The sequence below is a fragment of the Zosterops lateralis genome (genome assembly GCF_965231275.1).
Source record: "Zosterops lateralis genome assembly, chromosome: 12".
Classification (NCBI taxonomy): domain Eukaryota; kingdom Metazoa; phylum Chordata; class Aves; order Passeriformes; family Zosteropidae; genus Zosterops; species Zosterops lateralis.
In genome coordinates this window covers 14,839,316-14,864,434 of record NC_139772.1, presented here as the reverse complement: position 1 = coordinate 14,864,434, position 25,119 = coordinate 14,839,316, and positions in this window count along the sequence as shown.

Genomic DNA, 25,119 nt, shown 5'->3' with positions numbered 1-25,119 from the left:
GTTGCAACTCGGTGTCTCTTGGTTTTACTGGAGTTAGAGGGGGTCTAACCAATAGCCAGGGTAATGAAAACGCTCCCATAACTAATAAAGAAAATAAACCCAAAGCCAACAGCAGCATCACAGAAGAAGTCTCCTCTCAGGCTGACTCCTCTGTTACCATGATGCACATTAAATTCAGTGCAACACACGCACAGCTGTCTGCTCCGTACCACCCACAGCAAAGGAATAGCTCGTGTGTGTTTGGTACAGGGGAAGCCAAGGAGAGCTGCACACCACAAAAATTACAACCAGCCAAGGCAGCCAACATCTTCTGCATGAGGCCAGTTAAAGAAGAGCATAGGAACTCTTGATATGAGAGAAACACATTCCTTTAATTTTCATCTTTATTTTAAGGGATCATAAACAGTGGAAGAAAATGACAGATGCCTCACTTCAGCCTCTCCTCCCCTCTGTGTGCTAAATCTATTCCCTCAAGGAACTCCAATAAGACTGACACACATCCCTTTCTGGAGAGCTGCTAAAATAGCTTTGCCATGGGCTTCACAAGAAATTTGTAACACTGAGAGTGTCTTTCTGGACTCATCCTTTTGACATATCGATAGCCAAGGCTGCCATTGCCTCTCCCCTCCGTGCTCTTTTCACCTAACACTATTTACTGGTGCTACCTTTTCATAATTAAGAGTCCGTATCAAAGCAGTTGTAACACCATTTAAGCGGCTTTTCTAAGGAATCAAATCTAAATGAAAAGGGAAAGTATAAAAATGCCCCATCTTCTGCTGTGCCTAACTGATTTGCTCTGCATTTTATCCTCAGGGAGGTGCCGATTCCAAAAGCCAGGGAAGAAGGACCATTCACAAAAGCAGCATCACACAGCCAGCAAGGACTGATTGTGCATTGAACACCCACACATGTCAGGGGTCTCTGAAAGCAGCCCCCCAGTCATGCTCTGGCCATGGTGGCTGGATTGTTTATCACAATTCACAGAGTGAGCATTTAACCTCCTGACTCCTGCATCACAGCACAGGCCAGGTATTTGTTCCTTTTGTTAGATTAATATTGGTAACAGAATAACACACTCATTAGTGGTGATAATGATTATACAGCAAGGTAGAATAGCAATTCTTCCAATGTACCGCACAGAGGAGTCAGTTTCATTAATTAATGAAATTTATTAAAGAACACAAGACAATCAAAGAAAACACACTTTGGTTAAGCACCTTCTCAGATGCTGATCATTGGCTCAGTAACTTTAAACCTTTCCACCTGCTCTGCAAATGCTGCATGTGCCATAGAGAGAGAAGAGGGACAGGAGAGCACAGCCTGGCTCAGAGATGGGCCAACACCCTCCCCCCTTGGCTGCCAGGAACAGAAGCCCCCACAGAGGCTGAAAGGGGCTCCAGAGCAGGAAAAACCCAGAGGAACTAGACAGCAGAGGATGAGCAGTCCCCCCACACTGAATAGATCCCTCCATTTCCCAGCTTGCTCTATCATTGTTTAATGAAAGAGACAAGTTCCTCTGGGAGTGCTTCTGCAAGGCCCTGGCCACACCTGCAAGTCTGAATGAGGACTTCCTCTGAGCAGGATTATTTCAAACACTTTGCAGCTATGAAAACCTGAATCCTCATAATCATCTGTGAGGGATGGCAATTTAAAAAATTATTTGCCGGAACAGCAGAACAACATACAGGTTTTGGTTTTCCCTAATGTAAAAAAAAAAAATACAAAAACAACTGAAAACAATTATGGCAGAGTAGACTTGAATCCAAGTTCCCAGTCTCAGACTTATCTCAGGCAGTAGTGCCTGCATTTCTTTAAGTGATCACATTCCTACATTACTGTCACATCAGATTTTAATTCTGGCCACCAACACACTGCCATTTGCTATCTGGGGGATTTATTGGCTTTGCCAAGCAAAGAAATACCAGAGTGTTCAACTATGCATTTACTGCTCAAATGGTTTTACAGGGAATAAAGGTGGTGACGAAGAGTAAGATTGCTATAGAGGCTGCAAGACTTAGTTTCCTGAATTTCCCCAAGAATTAGTTACATTACATAGTATTTCTGATCTTCCAGTTTGGTGTTTCATTTTTAGTTCCACCACCATGAGATAGCAATTGCTCAGTGCTGTGCAGAGAGATGCTTGAGAGATGAGGAAATGCTTGAACACAACAGACACCACAACAGGGTACCCAAGACATGCCATGGCAGCAAATCAGAGAAGGTATATCTCACCTTATTTGCTTACTCTGTTTTGCTCAAATACAAATGCCTTTTAGGAATTTACTATAAATTCCAATCTGTTTTAATTAGGATCTTTCTGGGTGGTGTCATTTCTACATTAAACCAAATGTGTCTGGTAAGATCAATGTGTCAATAGTCAGACACCAGTTTAGTTTAAAGTGGTTTTTTAGACCAAGACCTATCCATAAACTAGACAGACACATCTAACGGCAGAGAACAACTTTTTAAAATAATCTTTCTGGCTTGCCAATATTTGCTGCAAAATCTTAGACATCTGGGATAAAAAAGTAACAAATTTAACTCTATTCCTTCAAGAAAACATCTGGAACACAAACTCAGCAAGACTTTGTCTCAGGAAGAAGATTTGAGGGTTGTTGTGGGTCCTGCACAGGACTTGGTGCAGGTCACTTCCAAGTGTCAGAATTTATTGTATTTCTTGGATCTCCAAAGGGAAACCAAGGTCATTCAAACCCCACCTCATAAAGGAAGGGCTTACAACTCCTAAATCATGACCCAGAACTCAGTATTTCAGGTCACTTATTTGCGAGATAACAAACACTCACCTGTTGCAGTTCTTACTAAACCATGTGTGAAGTCACTGCATTCATACAAGGCTGATGTAACTCAGTAGCCCAAAATCTCTTTTCCACCAGCACCATCAAGAGCAACTGAGCTTTCAGTGAAGGAGCATAACTTCATGCAAATTGTCCCATGTCCTTAAAATCCTGCCCCCGAAGTCAGAATGAGAGTGCTGCAGAAGCTAACCCAGGAAAGAACTGCTTTAACACGCTTAATGAAGAAATGAGGTGGAATTGAAATGAATTTTCACAGCAATCAATTCAGTATTTCAGCGTTTCCTTTAAAAGTCTGGCTCCTCTCCTGCCAGGTTGCCCCTTCCCTCTTTCCCATTGTATTTCCATCAATTTAGAACTTAAATCAGCAAAACAATTGTGTGACTTTCAAAAATGCTTGAAAGCTATAAGCATGAAAATGTATTTTTTGTGGCTCTGTGCAACCATGAAACATTTTTTAATGAAGAGATTGAAGTGGTATCTGCTCTCTCACTTGCCTGGGTTTGCTGTCACAAGTGCTGCACCCCCACAACTTTGTAATGGTTAATATGAAAGCAGGTCTGGAGTACAATGGATGGATCTTGTCTTTCATTAGGATCATTGGTTTTCATCACACTTTATTTTCAGTAATTTTCCTTTAAAATAACTCTTTGAATCAAAGCCTACATTCCACTCTTGTTCCAACACTAATCTCCTATTTGCCAGTCCTCAGGATTCACACATATTGCTATATTTGGTGTTATTCCTAAAGCTCCTCATAATTTCACCACAATTAATTCCTTAAATTTAAAAGTGTTTTGAGCTCTCCTAATTGTAGAGACAACTCCAAGAACATTGCCAAAATAATCTAATGGTCTCCAAGTGACAAAGAGATGAACAAGAATCACTTTAAAATAAAAAACCCTCTTCATAAGCCAACACCATATTTGTGGGGAGCCTGACTCACAGTTGCAAGTGCTGGTGTTTAGTAACACAAACCGTTCTTGTCACAAAGATTCTGGAAATTTTATACAACTTCTTAAGCTTAGGGAGGTCATGCAGGAAAAGTGCTAAACCCCTAGATCTTCCAGTTCCCAGATGGATGCCTTGTTTACAGACATACAGATCCTAGACTGGCTTCTTATCTCTTTAACATCCCATCCATGAACCATCAACTGATCCTGCAGCTGGAACCCACCATCAGCTGCCATCCCCTCCTGCTCCTTCAGGCTCCAAGCAGGAGGCCAAGGCCATGTTCCCACATCTCAGGAGCTTCCATAGAGCACAGAATGCACTGCACTCTCAAACAGCCACAGGTAAGCACAGCAGGGGCTGCAATCCCCCTTCTGTCCTTCTCACTGTGACAAGGACACCTCTCTGGTGGCACCTGAACAAAATGATGTGCCCAGGCAGAGATACCAAGATCAGTTCAGAGGGAATCACCATCTGCATGGCACAAAGCACATGGAGCACACAGTGGAACACTTCTCACACACCTCAAAATGAACAGGAGGTGGAAAATCTCCAGAGCACAGGGGAAACCTCATTTTGTCAGTCTGCTCACAAGTGTGTCCTGAATGTAAAGAGTTCAGAAAGACCTGTAGTTTAATGGAGTCAAATTTCATTCTTCAGGTAAAAGTAAATTGAGGTAAACAAACTAAAGCCTTCTTCCTCCTCCCTCTGACAGCACTGAACTCTCAGAAAGCCTCTCCAGGACTGAGCAAGCAGAGCCTGAGCCACTTACTCAGGACTGGTGATACACAAACTCCCATCTGGGGAGTCCTGTCCTGTAACCCACTGCAAGGTCACCTCCACATCAAGCTGATTTCAGAGGCTGCACAGCACTGAACAGACTCTCTGGTTGTTCCCCTGATCCCAGAGAGCACAGCTCCCACTGCAACATGAGAGTTAGCCCAGTATTCTAATCATCACCCAGGCCCCAAAGAGCGTTCAAACTGAAGAGATGGGGAAAAAAAGAATCTTTTAGGAGATAAGCGTAGTTTTGTCTCTGCATAATGAGAGTAAAACATGAGATATCTAAATCTTTATCCCATATTCATACATTTATAGCCAAAAAAACAAGGAACAATATCAGAAATGTTCCAAGAATACTATGCCAGCACTTATCTGGTGACACTTGAGATGAAGAAGATAATTGAAAGGATGATTGCATTGGGCTTGTTGTACTCCATTGATAAGAAAGGTTTTAGAGAGCCCATTCAGTATGCTCAGCCATGATACAAGATGCCAGGAGAAAACACAGTATTGCAGCAGTGACAGCACCTCGGATCTATGAAACATTAAAATGGAAGATAAAGCAGGCTCTGAAAGAAGCAATATTGGGCACAGTTTGCTTGATGACAAACATTTGGACAAATACCTAGAAGTCAGAATACCTTTTAATCACTGCCCTCTGACTGCCACCCTGCATTCCCATGCAAAAATCTGCTCGTAAAGGAGAAGCCCTTGCTGTCCCTCCCCTTGGAAAAGGCCAGTAAGAAAAACACCAACAGCCCAAATGCAGTGTGGCTGTGCTCTCAGGATCTGCCAGCAGGGCTGACATGAGGTCCAAACCCAGGAAAAACACGAGGTGATCACTTGTTTTCCTGTTCTATTTATTAAACAGTTCTTCCTTGATTATAACTAAGCACTAAGTTTTTGCAATACTAGCAAAATCTGTAACGGTTTCTATAACTCTCATGATATTCTAAGCTAACTTCAGAGGCAGAGCAATTTACCAGAACTGCAGCTTAAACAAGTTTGAATTTCATTTGCTATATATATGAAGAGAATGCTCTTACTGAAAAAAGAAATGCATGAGCGCACATTAAAGCAGAGCTTTGATTCTGAACTCTTTATCCTGAACTCTGAACAATGGATACTTATGAATCATTTGTGCTGCATACTGAAGCCTTTTGAACTGGTAACAAGAGAAATCAGTTCTGCTAATGCATCTCTCATCCCAGATCTCTCACTCATCCAGATTTTAAATCTGAAACTTAGAAGAATAAAACCGTCTTTTTGGAAGGACCAAGAGTATTTTGGAAAACAGAGTGGTCAGAGGGGAGGGGACTTTCAGGCTGGGGCAATAAGGAGATTTTCAAGACCAGATGTTTAAAATAAATGTCTGACAAAGGTGGGGAAGAGGCATTACAAAAGGGTTTGTACTGCTTGCACATGGGGTTTGTCTGGGCAATATTGTCACTTTATGGTGTAGAGCAAAACTGAATCATGGGGGTTCTAATCATTGGGATGTTATTAATTAAAATTTTGGATGTGGACGCAGCACTGACTTACAGTTTAGGAACTATCCTTTATATTGGCATAAATTTTATTGGCATATATTCCTAGTAATGAAAAAAAAAAAGGTGCCATAAAGGTAGGAATTCTCTCTTAAGGAAAACCAGCCTTACTAGTACTATAAAGTCTTTCTATATAACCCATCTTTAGTCCTTCCCTGCTTCTTACAGTTAACAAAAAATGATCTTAGTTACGAAGGGAAAGTTCCTACTTATGAATTTTATACAAACCAGATGTATCAAGTTCCACATTTGAGGATATGTTTCACAGAAGAGATCAAACTCAGATTAAAAGAACTAGAAGTGCAGTCTGCAATGATGCCTGGACAGACATGTGCCTCCAACTATAGGCTTTTGAGAATTCCTTTTAAAAAGGAAAGTGTGCAAAAAAAAGCTACTGAAATTTTATAAGAGATAAATTGCACAATACCACCTGATTAAATTTCAAATGCTATCAACTTTTGCTTAGAGTCTACGAGAGAGAACAGACCTGAATGGAGAGTGCAGCCATTGAAAATGCTTTCCAGGCAGGTCCAGACGTATGACAAATGAATGTCCACATTAAATGACAATGTCACTAACGACAGAAGCATTGCAAGGTCAAAGGAAGTGCTCAATCAGAACTCTGCATTTCAGTGCAAAATTCACTCTTAGTGTTTAGCAGTGGTGACCTCTGAGTGACAGAATGCCTGCAGTGTCCCAAGTGCACATCCCTGTGCACGGGAGAGGCTGGTATCAGCACACTGCTACATCACAGCTTGTGATATCACCTGCTGCCTGTGCAAGATGCACTGAGATAAAACCAGGCCCGTAGGATAACCCAGTCCCCTCTCCTTGCCATGCAGCCAAAGCTCCTCAATAAAGCCCATTTCCTCTGGCAGTTTCCCAGGTAGGCGATTGCACCAGGGCTCAGCTACCAAAAAGCGTTTGGCAGCTCAGACAGGAAAGGTGGTGGGATGAAGCAGAGATTCCAAGACAGCCCCAAGAGAAGCTCAGCAGTGTCCAAGGGCATTGTCCAAGGGTCTGTGGTATTGGGACACTGGGGAACTTCAGGGTCTTGCAGCTCCATCACCCCACATGTCCCTTTTCATCAATGCTTACTGTCCAGTGTCACCACTGCCCATGTCCAGTGAGCCTCTTCCATAGTCCTCTTCCCACTGGGATGATTCGTGGGCAGAGTGCATTTAATAAATTACTTAAATCTCAACTTCTGGATGCACCTGTAATCCCCAAGATTTAATCAAATACTTTTCTTACCCTCTTTATAATTATATTCATGCTTAAGATTAAACAGTGGTAGAATTTCCTAAATATGTGCCATAAGTACTTTCATATGCCAAACTGAAAGCTTCCTCTCTCATGCTTAGTGACCCTCAAATCACACTTCTTTCAGATCACCCAACTGTTACAGCAATAGCAAAAGCAACAAGATGGAAATAGCAAAATTCCACACACATGCACACTTCAGGCTATATTCACAAAAAGGAACAGCCTCTCCCCTGAAATGCAGCCAGCTCTGGGCTAAAATGAATTTTGATTTAAGAAACAAAACAACTCCCCAGCAGTTTTGGAGAAAAGACAAGTTTTGCACAGGGCAGCTTTGCTCATCTAAAGCAAGCAGCAGCGTCATAGGAATGTTTTCCTGCAGAAAGAGCAAGCCTGGAAGCCACCCTTCTTGCTAAACAGCACTCCATGCTGATTCCTGCCTGTAAAAATGCCCAAAAGAAACTGAAAAACATGAATCTGCATTTTCCAGGAAGCTTTGAGTAAGATTTGGATAACCAAGGAGTTTCCCTGTAGATGGGACAAAGAGCAACAGTGAAGGACACGGAGAACGAACCCCCAACGCAGCGGTGCAAGTTCTCATTTGCAATGCTAGAGCTGCTTTATATGCTGAGCTCCCATCCTTCAAGAGCAGGTCAATGTTTTAATGTGGATTGGGCACATAAATGCAGATCAATTTATGCATTAAAAAAAATCATCTACATGTGCATTTATTTCAATTTCATTTTAGTGAATCAGGTCCTGATTCAATGCTAACTGAAAACCCTTGAAATAACTGCGAGCTTGCTCATAGCCAATTCTGTGTCACCACTATGAAATTAGTAGTGAAATTAAATGGCTCAACAGTGCTAAGACATTCCCCAACTACTCCAGCAAGCAGTCGCTCACCTCTAAGGTTAACAGGATAAAGGCTGGATAAAGAAACTACTCATTATACCAGCTCTACAAAGAAGCAATTATGAGACTTTATAAAGTGGTTTCAAATATATTTTGCAAACTAGGACTCAGACAAATATTAGTGGCAGCAAATTACAGTACTTAGCAGAATTATCACCAGAAAAGAGACTCTTTTAATCTATGAAAAATATCAACAAAAGATGTAAATATGGACTCCTCTATGGGTGGTATATCTTGAAGAAAATATACATCTAATCTCACAGTGTGTTACCTCCAGTACCTGGAGAGAAGGTTAACAATTCAGAGCTGTTTCCTACAGCTATAGAATATATTTTGATGTAGATTTGTAGATATCACAGACTTTAAATCTATTGTATAATCACAGGGCAAGTGCAAGGAACCTGGGGACATACTTCTCCACAGTAAAGTGCTGGAACACTGGCTTTCATTTTAATCAATGCTATTCCCTGTTTTTAACAAATTATATTTCATTCTGTGGCCTTTAGGTTCTATTTTTCTGCACATAAACAGCAACAGCGTTTTCCCCACCACAGGTACAATTTGCAGCTGAATCCTGGCATTACACAAGTGTTTATCTCCACGTGTGACGGGCAGCTGGGGGAGCACAGAGTCACTCTCACCGAGCTTCAAGCACCAGATAATGGTCTCCAGAGCAGCCCTACTTGGACACCAACAGATCTGTGGCTGTTCTGGGTTAAACTGCACATGCCAGCAGGAAAACTGCTGGTGATCCAGGGATTTGCAATCCCCATGCATTCCACTCCTCACAGTCCCATTCACACGGGTGAACTAGTGGTGGGAAGCAGCACCTTGGGATGTCAAGCAATCACTGCAGGTTAACACCAGGATAACAGAGGAAAAAATTGCCCATCCTGTCACACACAATTCATGTTCAAGTACCCTGAGCATCAAGCTGCAATTTGAGAAGTCAAAGATTTCTCCAGCTTTGGTCTCTTCTTGCTCAAAGCATGAAACACCCCAATGGAGGCCAGGGCTTGTCCCACATGGCCAACTACTGTCACAGGCAGAAAACACTCCTGTGGCTCCCTGACATTTCTTTCTCTCCAGTTTTCAATCCCTCTTTCATTGAAGGAAGAATATGTATCACACATGTATCACACATCTCATTAAAATCACATACAAAATGTTTTAGACAGGACTCCAGCAGATCTGGGATGTGACCCTGATCAAACACTCCAGCAAAGGAGACAATTTCCAGAGCAGTGGCAATCACTGCCTCTCCCTCTTCCCACGAGGGACCTCAGTCCTACCCTGAACCCACTCCCAACCACATTTACCTGAAAGCTGTGGTAGCTGCCAGCAGCCACAATCTGAAACCCTCTGCATTAACTGAACACATCTGAGAAGCAAGTTTCCATGGGCTCTTTAACCCTTCCTTGCTTCATTCATGTGAATTTATGTTTGGCAAGCCCCAAAACATTCAGAGGTCAGGTTTTAGCTTAATTAAGAGACCACAAAAATCCAGACAGTCATCTAAACCTTCTGAGCCCTCTGAGTGTGGGAAACTAAAGTAAGAAAATCACACACCAGCAATTTCTCTGAAGATTTCTCATGCTTGCTGTTTTGAACAAGACTTGAAAATACCAGAACCTTTTCTCTCTCTCACACTGAACTTGAGCTCAACAGAGACCCCACCAAAAACTCAATACAAAACATTTGAGCTCTGGTGCATTACCACTTGAAGCTGCTTAATTTTCCAGTATCACACAGTTGCTTTTCAGACTCCTCCTCAGGAAATTTGCTGGGGATATCACTTCTACCTATGCTCTGTCACATACCACCTCTTCAGTTTCTTTCACCAGTTCCTCTACTTTTAAAATCCATCTTCCTAAGTTTGGAAAAGAAATCCTCCCCTTTGTTCCCCAGGTGGATATAATTCACCCCTTACTTCTCCACATTTGCCATCTGACTCCTGGATGAAACAGCAGAGAGCTGCAGCATCAGCAGTTCCTGAAGAGACCATCCCTTTCCCTCACTGTTTGGATAATGGTTGCTCCATGAGATCAATTAAAAATAGAAAATGAAAACAGGAATTGATACCCAAGCCCAAGCCCTTGCCCAAGCTGAGGGCACCAACAATTGCAGAGATAATTTAGTGTTGCTCTTCTGCCCTCATTTTGTCCATGTTTATTTATGCATCTTTCCGTTATAAGCATCGTACATTAAAGTCAATAGCCTACCACTGCTTATCAGAAAACAAGTGGAGCCAGACCTGGACTTCTATAAATAAGATTTACTCTATTGGCTAAATAATGACATCTAAACTGGTCTGATTTAACTGACTATGGCAGTTCTTAGAGCAAAATTTAATTACACTTTGTACTTATTACAGTTCCTTTGTGTGCCTCTTGCTTCCCAGCAATTTTGAAATATAGACTTAAGTCTGCTGTACAATACATCTCCATACCTACAGTGACATGTGCTAACAGATGGCACCACGAGCGCAGAGCAGCAGATCAGCGTGAGTTGTCAGTTTTGGTGGCCACGTTTTCCCTTAAGTTATCTCAGCCCAACAAAAAAAAAAGGCATGAAATAATCACTGCCCCTTTCCCGCGGGCTGGGAAGAGCATGACTCAGCAGAGGCGCTTTTTATAACACCCAGACACTTGACTTTCTAGAAATGCTTTTATATTTATGGAGTGCATTCATTATGGAAGCCTGCTAAGTAACGGATGCTCTGGGATGATGATGCTGCTCAACCATAAATGCAGCAGGAGCTCCGACATCTCAGGGCCCTGGGTGGGCTGGGCAGCTCAGGAGGAGGGAGTGACGCGGGTTTGTGTTTGTCGGGTAATGTTGCTCTGGAAAATTGTATTAGATGTGCATTAGGGGCTGTAACAGAAGACAGGAAGAGTAAAGGATACACATAAGCAGGAAGGAGAAGCACATGCAGGAGCACTGGAGAGCATTCACATGGTTCTGCCTCCTCACCACTCTGTGCCATGGGGAGCTGCCAGCACCCTCCCCATCCACTCACACCACCAGCCACAGGGCACAAAACTGGGGAGGAGCCATGAGGTTTGGTGTCACATCTTACCTTCGTTTCATATGCACTTTATGCCATTCAGAGGAAATTTAGGACTGGCCCAAGGTGGGGTTCAGCACCAATGGTAAAAAACCCACACCAGAGAGAAGATACCAGCACATACTGCTAACATAATTTAAAAACGGGATTCCCTAAACCTCATCTTCCCCCCAAGCTCCCAAACTTCAGAGCCCTTTCAGACCCCTTCTGAATGTTGTATCATCTGCTGACTGCATTTCCTGAATTCACACTTCGACCACACTCATGGCACAGCTTTACAATGCCAGTGAACAGCCTCAGAGCTGGGAGAGATGGAGTTGCTGTCACCTCAGCAGAGTCAGGTGCCACACCCCAACTCCTGCCCAATTTCAGCTCTGAGTTGATTGAAGTGCATCCTGGGAAATGTAGTCCTTGATGGTGATGACTACTCTTCTGTTTCCCTGTTTCCAGCCACATATTCCTCTGGGATCCTTGGACCAGGGATGTCAGGTTGACAGAGTCCAGGCTCAGTTTGTGCATCCCCAGGAAGAAACTTCTTTCTTAACAGCCTTCCAAGACACAACTGTCTCCTGCCATTTTGGACCTTCATCTGGGGAAAACCCACGGAGGCTGAATTTAGCTACAATAAAATGTCAGTTTAATTAATGTAGGTTTTTCTGGTGCCTTCTGTTTTAGCTTTTATGACTGCCCAACCACTGATTATTTATTCATTTTAAAGGATTCATTGTTCTTCCATTGATGCCTGAAATCAAGGTCTCAAAGAAACATCCTCCAAATCCTTTATGGAGGGGAATCTGTATTTTTTAAAATGATTGGTGAAACATTCTTAGTTTGTGTGTTTGCATATAAAGAACCACTTATATGCAGCTCTAAATATGACTAAGTGGACTACAGACAGTTCAGAGGATGGGATGTTACTAGGCAGATAAGAATTTCAGATGCAAACTTGAAAGTATAATTGGCACGTGAGCAGGTAGCAGGAAACCATGTAGAATATATTTTCTGAAGATCTACACTTCCACCATTTCTCTGCAGTGGAAACGCATCAGCACACGATTTTTACCATCAAAGCCCGCGATGTTGTAACCTACTGCAGAATTGTGGCCTTAGGGTTCAGTAAATTACTGTAAAATAATTTTAAATGTTTGCTGTTTTCTTTCAAAATGAAAAATACAGAATGAAAACCTCAAAAAAACATCACACAGAAATAACTGGTTTGGTTATATTACTGCATAAGTGTGGAAATATTTTTAAAGCCTCTCTGCTGCTGGGTGGGTGCTCAGGGTGGTTTGGGGTCCTGGTCCTGCCATCAGACCAGGTGTGGCAGAGCTCCCCAGCTCCAGCATCCTGCCCTGGCCAGCTCATGGTTGGAGGGTCTCTGCCTCAGGCAATCTTAAAATATGTGTGAATTACATGCTGCATCCAAAAGCAACATTTTTCAATCAAGGCCAAAAAGAAGAAAAATTCTACAGGAATATGGGTCTAGTTTTAATTACAGCAGCACAAACACAACCCTGACAAACCCCTGCAGAATAGACACCTCTTAGCATTTCTCTCTCAGAACCACAGCAAAAAACACATGAAAGGTCATATACAAGATAGGATTTGACACAATAAGATTTCGCTCCCATGTTAATGCACCTCAGATCAAGCCTGCAAAAGTGAAATAATAAATTTAGGAAAACAAGCAAAATGACCCTACTGGTTGGTTGGTTTTCTAGATACCATCTACATATTTTAGAAACGTACAACCTTCTAATAGAAATGAATAAACTACTCAACCATAAAGTTGCTATAGAAGATATGCTTGTTCTGATTGGAAAGGGCATCTGCTATCTGCAATATTGATAATACTTTTCAAATTTCATCTGCTTTTGTTTGCATTCTGTGTCGTCTGTTTAAACACACTGGGAATAATAATGAATCCCAGCATTATCTCCACTTTTTCAAGGCCGAACATATAACTTTATCACAAAAATAATTAAAATTCTTTGGCACTCTTGTATCTTTTCCATTAAACGTTATCAAGCAGTGACAATAAACTAACATCAGTCCAAGGCTGCCCATATGCTGCTTTTAAAAAGAATGTATTTGTCCCAGGGTGAGAGACATGAATTTTGTGTTTACAGGGTCAAACAATTCCAAAGTTTTTTACAGTGTAAGGACTAAAAAATCTGTGCATGCACACACACATGCAAATGCACAAACACAGAGCTGAAGATATTGGGTTCAGAGGGAACACCTACAAACTGTTTTGTTAAAACTTCCGTTCACAGGCAAATCTTAGCAGCTTAATAATTTGGAGAACTAAAGACATAAATATTTTGCATACTTGTACGACACAGTCAATCCAATAAATGATGCTCTGAAACATTCTTGGATGTCATATGCAGTTAATCTCAGATGTAGCAGTGATTTTTTTCCTGAAGTGAATTTCATATACAGAGCTATATATTATCTCCTACACATAGGAATAATGTTACAACTTTATTTTGAAAATCAATAATATTTTGAAATTAACAATATTAAATTTTATCATGTTTTTTTTTAATCCCTTTTCCTTTGTTATCCAACATAAAGAAAAATAAAACATTTTTTTCTGATAGCCTTTGCTTAATATTGATTAATACTCATCAGTTATTTAAAGAAGAAGCCACCAACACTTCATTTTTCACACACCTCTAATTATTTGCCAGTGAAAACCAGTTTAGGTTTTAGAATACATTGCTACAATATCTAATTCCAAAGTCTTTATGATTTTTATAATCTGTGCTAACTTCTGCTTAAAATGTAGTAAAGCAATGATGTTGATCTCATTTCAATAGCACATACAAAGTATTGCATAGTAATGCACTGGCTTTTATAAGCCAGGAAACAGTACCAACTCACTAAACAGATCCATCAGGATAATTGAAGAACTCATTTCAGGAGAACTCCCATATGAAGGCAGAAATGTTAGAAGATGTTAAATTTTCTTTTTGTGTATTGTTGGCTCGCTTGATAAGCAGAAGCAAGTTTATACAGCTCTGCAGCTAGTGTAGAATGCTTAAGCAAGAAATCCATAACTTTTAATATGATGAGATTGTCCTGCTAGGAGAGATGGATTTTTTCCAATATCACTGCTAACAAACAAGTAGAGTTTCCTGTATCAGCACATTTCTGTTTCTACTCTGCAGCACACATGTGCTTCATTTAGAAACAATACATGGCTCAACATTTTTGGCATATTAAAAATGAGACGAGTACGTTGGACTAGCTGATGGACAGGTATCCTAACAGGTTTCTTTGGAGAACGAGTACAAAATCTTACAGATAGACACACTGACAAGGTTGAGAAAACAGGGAGGGGGGAAGTGTGAAGTTATTTGTGTTAACTTCCCTTCCAAGATTTAGTGGCAGTGTTACTTACTGGAGTGACTGCTGGGTGGACAGATAATGTCACGCAGTGTCTTATTACATGATTTCAAACCCCTGTGCACAATCTCACTTCCTGGATGAAACTTAAATATGTTTCAGGTAGGAGCTAAATAAAAGACATTACTTTTCATCTGCTTTTTCACTTAATGCTAATATAGTCACTTGTCAGTGAATGTAAAAGTAAAGGAGACAAGGGTTTATTTTTATACCTCACAGAACAGCAACTGGTGATTTCCCTTAGATCATTGCTTTTGTGTGTGCAGGCACTAAGCTTTTTTCTTTTAATATTTTAGACACACTTTATTTTTTATTCAAAACAGTTTTATCCCAACCTTGACATGCCAATATTGTCAGGAAAGGAGGTTTGATGTTTGAACGTTACTGGGTACTTTTTCTCATTATACCTTATGAATGTAAGTGGTGCATCTCATTAATCCTAGAGTTAATCACCAGGCTCACAGTGTTCATTCCTTCGAAGGTTTGGCTGAAGACACGACTCTCTCTGGCTCACTTGAGAGGATTCACAGCACACATGTCTCCACAAGCAATCAGTGGGGACATGGAGCTGAGCTGCTGCTCAGGTGGGGTTGCTGGGAGCAGCACAGCTCTGCCTGTCGCAGGGCCTTTCCTGGGGCTAACCACATCCCAAACACCACACCAGGTGCCCCACTCACAGTGAATGAAACGTGCTTTCTCTCTAGGCACTGTGTTTGTGTTCAGGAAATGCAGCATGGAGACCTGTCAGATCTCCATGAGGAACAAAGTCCAGGTTCCTCCTGCACCATGGTCAGGAGAAGGGACTGCTCCCTTCTCTTCTGATGGCCCTCTGAAGGATGTTGTGCAGAGTTCCTGTTTGGGCTGTGATGAGCAGAGCACCCTGGCAAGCCATCAGTGTGGCACGTGGCACGTGGCATGGCCAGGTTTGTCCCTACAGCACACCTGGTCATGGGATGAGCAGGATGCCAGAGGTGCTGTGAGTGCAGCAGGGAGCCTGTGCCATCCAGGCTTTGGAGAGCATGGCTTCTGCAACAAGAGGATAATTCTGAGAGCCCTGCCTTGGCTGGTGCTCAGCAGAAGATGAGAACAAGCTGCAGACTGTGGCATTGGTGGCCAGGGGAGCAGCAGGGTGAGACCCCTCCCACTTGTCACTTTGCTTTCAGCCAGCACACAGCATGATCTGGCAGGACAGACCAGGAGCCTTCATTCCATTAATTATCAGAGTGTTGCAGCTTCAGTTCTTTACTTTCTTTTTCATCTTCTTCACTCTTTCTACCTAACCTCCCTTTGGTTTTCTCAAGTATGCACGCCTACTCAATTCAATTAGCCTTGGATACAGCACCGAGGCCTCAGATACCTGTAGTCATTATCCCAAGCACTTTTCATAAGAGTATGGATATTAGTCCCAAAGTCCTGGCAAAATTCCAGCTAAGCTAATGTATTTACAGCCTAACCTCCCCAAATGTATCTCTTAGTTTTAAATAGGGAGTTATTCTTCATTTTCCCTCCTTACTTTGCTGTGTATGGTTTCTTATAGAGTTAAACTTATTCCCCATGGCAGAATAATGCAGGATTTTTCAGTCTTACCGCCTTGCAACATTTGGTATTTTTCTTTAAGCTGCAGCTTCTGGACTCCTGAGACTGCAAGAATCCTGGTTCCCAACCCCTCCCTTTTTTTTTTAAAGCAAGCTGCTAATCCTTGTGTAAAAAAGCTTAAAGCACAAAGCTCCAAAACAACTAAAAGATGCAACTCGACATCTATTATTATCTTTAAAATATCCCATGAATTTAAATTAATTCTCATGTTGTCTGAGTCCTGCCCCAGACACATTCCTGCAGCTGGTGATGCCAGTGGTGCTGTGGAGATCAGTTATGTCCATCTCTGCCTCCTTTGTCACAAGCTCCCACTTCTGCTCCCAGTTACACCAGCAAGACCACTGGGGCTGTCTGACTGCAGCTGTGGGCAGAATGATTGATATGTGTTATTGGAGGCAGACTTGGAGCCAAATCCTGCCCAGCTGTGCCATGCCAAAATTTCTCAGAGCCTACAGGTAATGAGACCACCTGTACCTCCACCTCTGGAAAAGGGATGGTCATTCTAAGATGTTTTCTCAAGATTTTGGCTGGTTCTGGAAGGATGAAGGATTTGTTGCCCAGCCTCTGTTGTGTGCTAAGAGATCTGCAGCAGATCCATCTGAAGGGAGGTGCCCAACTCCCTCAGAGGCACGAAGCTGCCCCATCCCTGGTGCTCAGCCCAGCACCCCCATGGGGACATTCCAGAATTACAGAGTTGGCTCCATGGAAGGGAATGTGCACATTCAGACTCCAAGGGAGCCACACATTTAACTCCTCCTCGCTTAAGTTTGATAGATTTTCTTGACAGGGAGATAATGGGGCATTTTGGGCCTCATCCTTTTTCTTCAGTTCCTTGGATTTAGCTGGAATTCCTTGGAGATTAAACCAGGCAAGTTTAAATAGCATTTCATTTCATCTGTGACTTGCTTTACTGGGGTCCTTTCATGACAGACTCACAAACATTATTCATTAGTTTGCTCACCTATCCGTACCCCTGCCCCAGCTACCCAATATTCGAAGACAATCAGCAAATTAATGATTTCACATTTTCAGCCCATTAAATTATTTATTGCTGGTGTCAATAGAAAGTTTTTAAAAGGTAAAATATATTTGTATATTGACTGCCAATTCTACATGGATGTAATGGCACCAGGCAGTGTACCACATCATGAAATAAAAATTAAATTGTAGTTGGGCTTTTAAATCAACTCAATTAAAATAAAGAGATTCTTGGCTTGATATAGGGAAATATTTGTATTTCCAATTCTATTTGTTAATACATTGACATATGTGCTATTTTTTAAATGTAGCACTAAGTGCACTTTCTGTCAATGCCATAGATTTTTTAATAGACTGAGAAAATGCATTTCATTTCTTCTTATTTTCCTTCAATACATCATTTGGTTCTGCTTTTTTGCCTGCATGAAATTCATTTTCTAATGGAAATATTTGTTTTGTAAATCAAATATGTATTATGCACAAAATGCAAAGCACAAATTAAATTATGTTAATGAAATGAAAGAGATATGAAATGCATATTTCATGGACAAAACATAACCTCAGCAAACAACCATTTCTTGATAAAATCTTTAAACACAATCTCATTCTGTGACAGACATATTGTTAAAGCAGATAGCACCTCATTTAAATGGTTTCCTTTAATATTAGTGCTTAGTATATAATTGTAAATAACTTTTGGGATGAAAAACCAATAATGAAATACTGTCTTTAATAGTTTGCTATTGATGTCAGCATAAAATTTGTAGTAGTTGAATATTGGAAATTGGGAGTGCGCACACATATAGTCAAAAGCTGTAAATGATTGCATATTTAAATAGAGCTGACTAAGGCAAAGATGTTATAGATATTAGTAATAGGCAGAAAATTATGCTGACCTAACATTATTTGACAAAACCCACTGTTTTAAATTATATATTGGTTACACTTAATGAATAATAGATTCTGTAGGTGTTGTTTCTCAGATCACAATGCTGATGACACTGTATGTTGGAGACTTCTTCGTTTTCCTTCTGACAATAAAGCAGGTAGAGCCCACAAAGGCCACAAAAACACAAAATTGTATCCTTGGATCTCCAACCTAGCCTAGTCTTCTGCAGGACAAGCATTCCCAAAGATAGGAGCAAAAGGCATATTCCTGAACAAGTACAATGCAAGAAAAAGCACTTAACATACAGGAGGGGATTTCAGGAAGGTATTGGGTTGCTATGCCCTGCTAAATAGCAGAGTCATTGCAGAGATCCCACCCATTTGTAGGGTTTCATCACTGTTTTGCCATCAATCAGATTCAATGTGTTGGCCCACATCTGTGGCACACATTCCTCTGTCCTCCTCTCTGCCTTGAGTATACATGAAACCAGAACAGAAAGAGTTCTCAATATGTAAACCAATTCTTTCAGACATTTTAGGGCAGCAAAGAATGTGTTAAATCACCAAAGGGACATCTGTCTCTTCTCTACTATATTATTTTTATCAAAAATGCTAAGGACAAGAAAGAACATGATGCAGACTAAAAAGAAACAACCAGCCCCAAAACTGAGATGATCATTAGAGAGCTGGGAGATGCCTGTAATCTAACAGGTGATAAGAAGACCAAAGCTCCTATTTGAATGTTGCTATTCTTTGCAAGAAAGCAGGAGAGCTATACATAATTAATTGCGATCTGCTTCATTTTCTGAAGGAGAACATATTTGTTTTTATATTAAGTATTACAGAAGACACTTAAGATTCAGGCACTGATACCTTATAATTGTTTATTGAGGTTTTTTGCAGGAGGGATGCAAGATTGATGGACAAACCAGGACAGTGTTGTCTGAAGGCCTTTGGCTTTTAAGTCACTTGATTTTAGTTCTTAGCCCAGTATTATAACTGGCCTGAGGCTGGTTGCCAACTCATTCCATCTTTGCAGTGTATGATACTGCATGTCAGTGTCTGCACTGCTTTGTTTAGAGATGTTGCCTTTGAGGGCAGTGACAACTGTGCAACAATAGGAGTGATGCCTTGGGAAGGCTGACCTGAAACAGAGACTGGACAGAGCTAGAGAATAAAGCAGGGATTTATTGAATGGCCTTTAGGATACACCTTGGGCAGGAAAAGAGCGTGGCCAGGGCTACACCCAAGGTGGGCTTAGAATGGTCACAAAATGGCTGAATGGTCACAAGTTCTTACATTTTTATAAGTTTCGGTCCATTTGCATGTTGGGATTTAATTGTCCAATTACAGCTTCAGGTTGTGAGGTCTCATCCTTCTTGTTTCTCCCTTCAGCCCACCCTTGTTTGTGCTTTTGTGCCTGAAAGTTGTCCTTGGTCTTCAGCAGGAAAAGGATTTGTTTTGTCTCCCTACTCTGTCAAGAGAGCTTACTAGCACTTAATATGAGGCTCAGATCTGCACCCCTGGGCAGCACAGAATCTGAAAAACATGAAAGCTAAAACTTAGGGTATCAGTAGAAGCCCTCTCATTGTTTTTGGAGATGCTGAGCCATCTGCCCTGTCAGACCCCACAGTGGCACGGGGTGCTCAGTGAGGCCATGGCTGGGTCCAGCAGCCCCAGTGATGGAACACCCACTCTGCTGTGACACCTGGACCTTCCCACAGCAGCCTGGGAATGCACAGGCATGGACCAGCTGAGAGTCAGATCAGAACAGACTACAATAGGAGGGGCCCAAAAATTCATTAAAACCACAAGCCTGCCTCCCAGCTAATAAAATATATTACCCCAAGGTTCAAACTGCCCCCCCCAGGGCTGCTGTCCCCATTGCCCCTGCACAGCCCACAGCTGTTGGACTGTGCTGCACCACCACACTGCCTGAACTTTCCCATGCCCAAACAGCATCTCCAGGCAGGGAAATACCCCCAAAATGACAGATTGCCCCAGCCTGGGCCTCTCTCCACTGTATATGCTGCTCCAGCATCTCCCTGTGGCAGCAGCTCAACCTCTGCTGCTGCTGAGGATGTCTCTCCAAGAAGGGAGGATTTGTGCCATCCTCTGCATGCTGTCAGCCATCGTGGTTGAGATAACTTTCCACTTTGCTCTGAGGCATAGACAGGTGCCTTTAGTAATGTTCACGACAGCCTTGATATCAAATACATAACTCTGAGATAAGCTTGGCAATAAATACATACAGCAAACACAGCTCAGCAGCACGACAGCAGAGACCTGTGAAACTAAAGAGGGCTCTCCCCATCCCTACATTAAACTATTTATTAATCATATGTGCCCTATTTCCCTTCATCACAAGCACCTCAAGCACTGTGATGGGTTAATGGGGACACAGGAATGCAGCATCCCTTTAGTGAGTAAAACAGATGACCGAATTCTTCATGCCCTTCATGTCACTAAACCTGCCCAGGACTCCCAGAAATGGGTGGGCTTTGACCAGTTGCACAGTGGGATCTTGGACAGGAACAGGGTACAAATGCTGTTGAGGTTTAAAAAGAAGAGGACAGCAAAATGTCTGAATGAGATTAACATTACAGCCTGTCTTTGCTTCTGGCATAACAAAAAATGCAACCAAAATAAACAGTGCAGCTGTGTGAATCTGAGCTCCTTTTGAACCAGGCCATCAAACTGTCTCTCTGCCGTAAAGTAAAAACCTTCCAAACACTTCCAGAATCTCCAGACTTGGCAATTTCCCCAGGATAACCCAGTAAATTGCTGGGGAGAAAAAACACAAAGTATCCCATGTATCATAAAATACAGGAATTTTATCCCAAGCAAAGGCCAAAACCTTCTCCAGAGGGAGAATGCAAAGCCTGATCTCTGGCTAGTCAGAGGTGAGGAAGGGTTTCCTCCCAGTGCATCGAGGAATTGTCTGTCTGTTCACAAAGCCATTTGACTGGAACACACTAACACTGAGAAGGGTGTGCTAGGGAAGAAATTGTCTCCAAGGAGTGCCAGGATTGTGAGCATAGCTACGATGGATCTTGAGGGTCACAGGGTGAAATCTCCAGCTATTGAAGGTGACTGTGGCACTGCAGAGCAGCTGAAGTGGCATTGCTACCAATCCCCATTTGGTCAAACCAAGCTGGGTACTTTCCTGAGCCACAAAACCAATTCCAGACTTCCTATTTGTTATTTGAGTAGAAACCATCAGACAGAAACTATCCTGAGTCAATGGAATTATGGATATTTAAATCAGAGTAAAACCTGCTCTCTAGCAGATCCATTGTGTATATACCACCTATAGAGGAATAATGGATGCTAAATCTAAGTTGTGCTTCCTACACTTATTTCATAGGAAATACAATTTTTTATCTATTTTATCAATTTTCTAAAATGAATCTTTCCCTTTTTCATTATCAAATTTCAATCTTATATCATTTCCAGCACCACCCCAAGCCATTCTGGAGTTCTCGTTTACATCACTAGAGATTAATATTAGGTGTTTGTAAAAGGAGGATATTAGCTTCTCCCTTATATCTGTCAAAATTAATAACTTCTCTATCACAGATAACTCCAGGTCAATATTAGATTCATAGATGTGGCCAGAAATAAAACGTATGGAAATACATCTCATTTATAAGTATCCAAAAAGGAAAAAAAAAATAAAAAGAAAAGAGAAATGTTTTCATTATTGAAATTTAGACTGCAACTATTCTAAAGATCAAAAGACTTTGAGGGCTGAACATATCTGCCGTATGGCCTTAGCCTTTCAAATAGAAAACAAATTGGAGGTCAGCCCAGGGGAGAAGAGAGAAGTGAATTTTCTACAAGCAGGGCAAAGGAAGGCATCAGAATCCTTTCCTCATTGTGTTTGTATTTCTGTCTAAATGTATATTGTGGCCAGAAGAAAGGCTCCAGACATAAATGTTTGTTCAATGATTGATGTAAATACTTGGGTGATGATTGATAACGGTTGTGTCTGGCAGATGTCCACCTCCTGCACGGCTGATCCACTGTGGTACCTCCTGATGTTGTGCTGATTTAAAGGGAATAACACGTTCAAAGTGACCATATTGCAGCAAGAATATCCTGTGCTCTTGGTCCAGCAGAGACGAGGTTGATTGTATTTGTTAATGGACCATACTGTTGTTTCCTAAAATCTACTGATTTAAGAGCATCAGCAGACACAAAGCTCATCTGTGGCCTGGTGGAGGTACAGAAGGTCTTGGCCACCTCCCGTGGGGCACTCCTGACTTGCAGGACTCTCTCAAACTCCAGGCACATTTAAGAGCCGTATCAGAGACATGGTCAGTGCTAAAGTAAGTCCTGAGAGCTGGAGTTCAGCTGTTCTCTCAGAGTCCTTAAACACAGACCAGGCCAGGCAACTTTCACACTTCTGATGTGAACATAATTCTAATTTTGACTGGCTTTCCTGGCTTCCCAGCTGGCTGTCCCCATCTCAGCACCATGACCGTGCCACAGAGGCAGAGCTCAAAGCCTTTCACACAGAGTGTAGGCTCAGGAGAGGAAGATGAAAAGAGCATTGCCAATGCAAAATCTATTTTTTACGTAGGTTTCAAGGGAGAAGGTGAGATAAATACATGCTGTGGGAATACAACAGAGGAGAAGCTGTATGAGTTATGCTTTCAGAAGTAAATAACACTGGAGCAAGTGATTTAAAGGTTGTTAAATGAATTTTCCCAACTATTTTATTCACTGTGATCAAAATTGTATCAGTGATGTTCTTACTAATATATCCCATTTGGCTCAATAATCTTTTATTTGTAATTACAGGTGAAAAGGTCATTTTAAGAAAGCCTGCATGGGCTTTAAAGAATTATGCTGCTTCCACTTTGTTTTTATAAGCAACTGAGGATAGAGGACAAAATTAACTAATGCTACTTTCTCTGAGAAAAATATTAAAACATCCTCAGTTCATATCCTCATTTGCCCAAAGGAGTTTTTCCTATTGCTCTTCTTCAACCCCTGTCTTTGAGCACCAAGTGCTCCCTGCAGCTGTGTGGGCAGCCTGACACCAGCCACCAACCTGCCCATGGGGAAGCAGCATCTCCCCTCCTTTTCTTCCTCATCTCCTCAAACTCTGGATGACCCATAGTAAAATCCTTTTAACAAGGCTCCGTTCCTTGCTGACCCAGTTAAAACTCTGCAAAAATAAACACGAGCTGTTCTTTGTTTTTCCTGTGGCTTTGGGATCCGTTTCAAGCATGGAAAGAGCAGCCCTACCTGGGTGTAAGGCACAGGGAAGGCAGAGCAAAACAGCCAGCTGGGAAAAGAGTTGTCTTTAACAGGAAAACTGCCAGGGAGGGACATCTATGTCTATATTCTTCTTGGTGTCTTGTGCTACACTGAGATCACAGTGATCACATGCTTGACCCCAAGCAAAGTTCTGGGCGTGCAGAGGCACCAGTGGCAGTATAAACACAGAGTGTGAACACGACTCAACTCCATGTGATCCCATTTGTCTCCTTGTCTTCTGGATGCTGATGTACAATTTCCACAAAGGACCACGTTTCTACACATCCAAAATAAGTGAAACCCTCTTAGCCAGCCAATGAACACTGAAGGTGAAGTGAAAGCAGGGTGCTGGTGCCCAGGACCTGAGGGACAGGTCCCCACCAGGCAGCTGCTGGTGCCTCACTCCAGAGGCCCCTTTTGAATGGGCACATTCTTCCCTCTAAGCAAGACATGGATAAAAAGCTGCATGTGTATGAAGGAAAGCATTCCCTGACCCAGCTCACCACATTTCAGTTTGAAGTGCTGTTTGTCACCACTAAGCACTACTCTCCCCACCAAGGAGTGGTATTTCTCCCTGGAATTGCTCTCTGCTTTAATAGGGTGTGAATGTCTGAAACAGCTACGGTGCAGTAATAATTGTTATTCGTGTTTGGCTCCAGCTGGGGAAACACAAAAGCTGCCACATGAACTTTTCTACTTGAAGATGATACCAACATGTATATTACTTCAATAGATGGGGAATATGTCTTTGTGACCTAACCTAGCTGAACTCACAAAAACAATGGCATATCCTTCATTGGCAAGAGTAAAGTATTGAAACAGGACTCAGAGGAGATCAATTAATCAGCCCGTTCCCTCATGTGCAAACACAACCCTTAGACCTCAGTTCTGAGAGGTTTACACACACCTCTGCAAAAACAGTCCCCACTGTAGTTGTTTTTCTTAACATTGGAAATTAGAAAAAGAAAAAACACATTGCTCCTTCAGTACCAATCAGCTTCAAATAGTGGGCTAGGGTTGAGGGCCTACAAGTTTAACCTCTAGATTCAAAGGACTTAGAAAGGAAGAGGAGAAGGAGGAAGGCTACATGTCTGATTTTGCACTGAGGTGAGGGCAGGAAGGGTCTCCCCATATGAGCAAAGTAGTGATGGAGAAAGTGGAACCTACAAAGAAGGTGAGAACTGCAACAAATTGCAGATGGCTTTTAGCAGGGGTTTTGGAAAAAAAGCAGTTGCAACCAACTCTGCTTCCTAGGCAGCCTGGAGACCCCCAGACCTCCCTCAGGGCTGTTTACAGGACAGGTGGAGTGAGAGTCAGCAGCAAGTGAGAATAACTTGTCCATGAAGTCATGGAAGATTTACAAGACAAAAATGCTTCTGGTCATCAGAACAGGGAGATTTTGAAACATCCTTCCAAAATAATCAGTTCTAAGATACCTCCCATGCAGTTGATCATTGACTTCAGTCTAACATTCTTTCAATATCAAGACCAGAGATTCCTTCTCATTCTGTCTTCTTCTGAGGGGAAAAAGGGAGAAAATAAAAAACAAACCAAATAATCTTCAATGAGTGAAATGGTTTTTTGGTGCATTTGATGGATGTTGTTGTGCAGGGCTAGGTGGGAGCTTTAAAAAAAA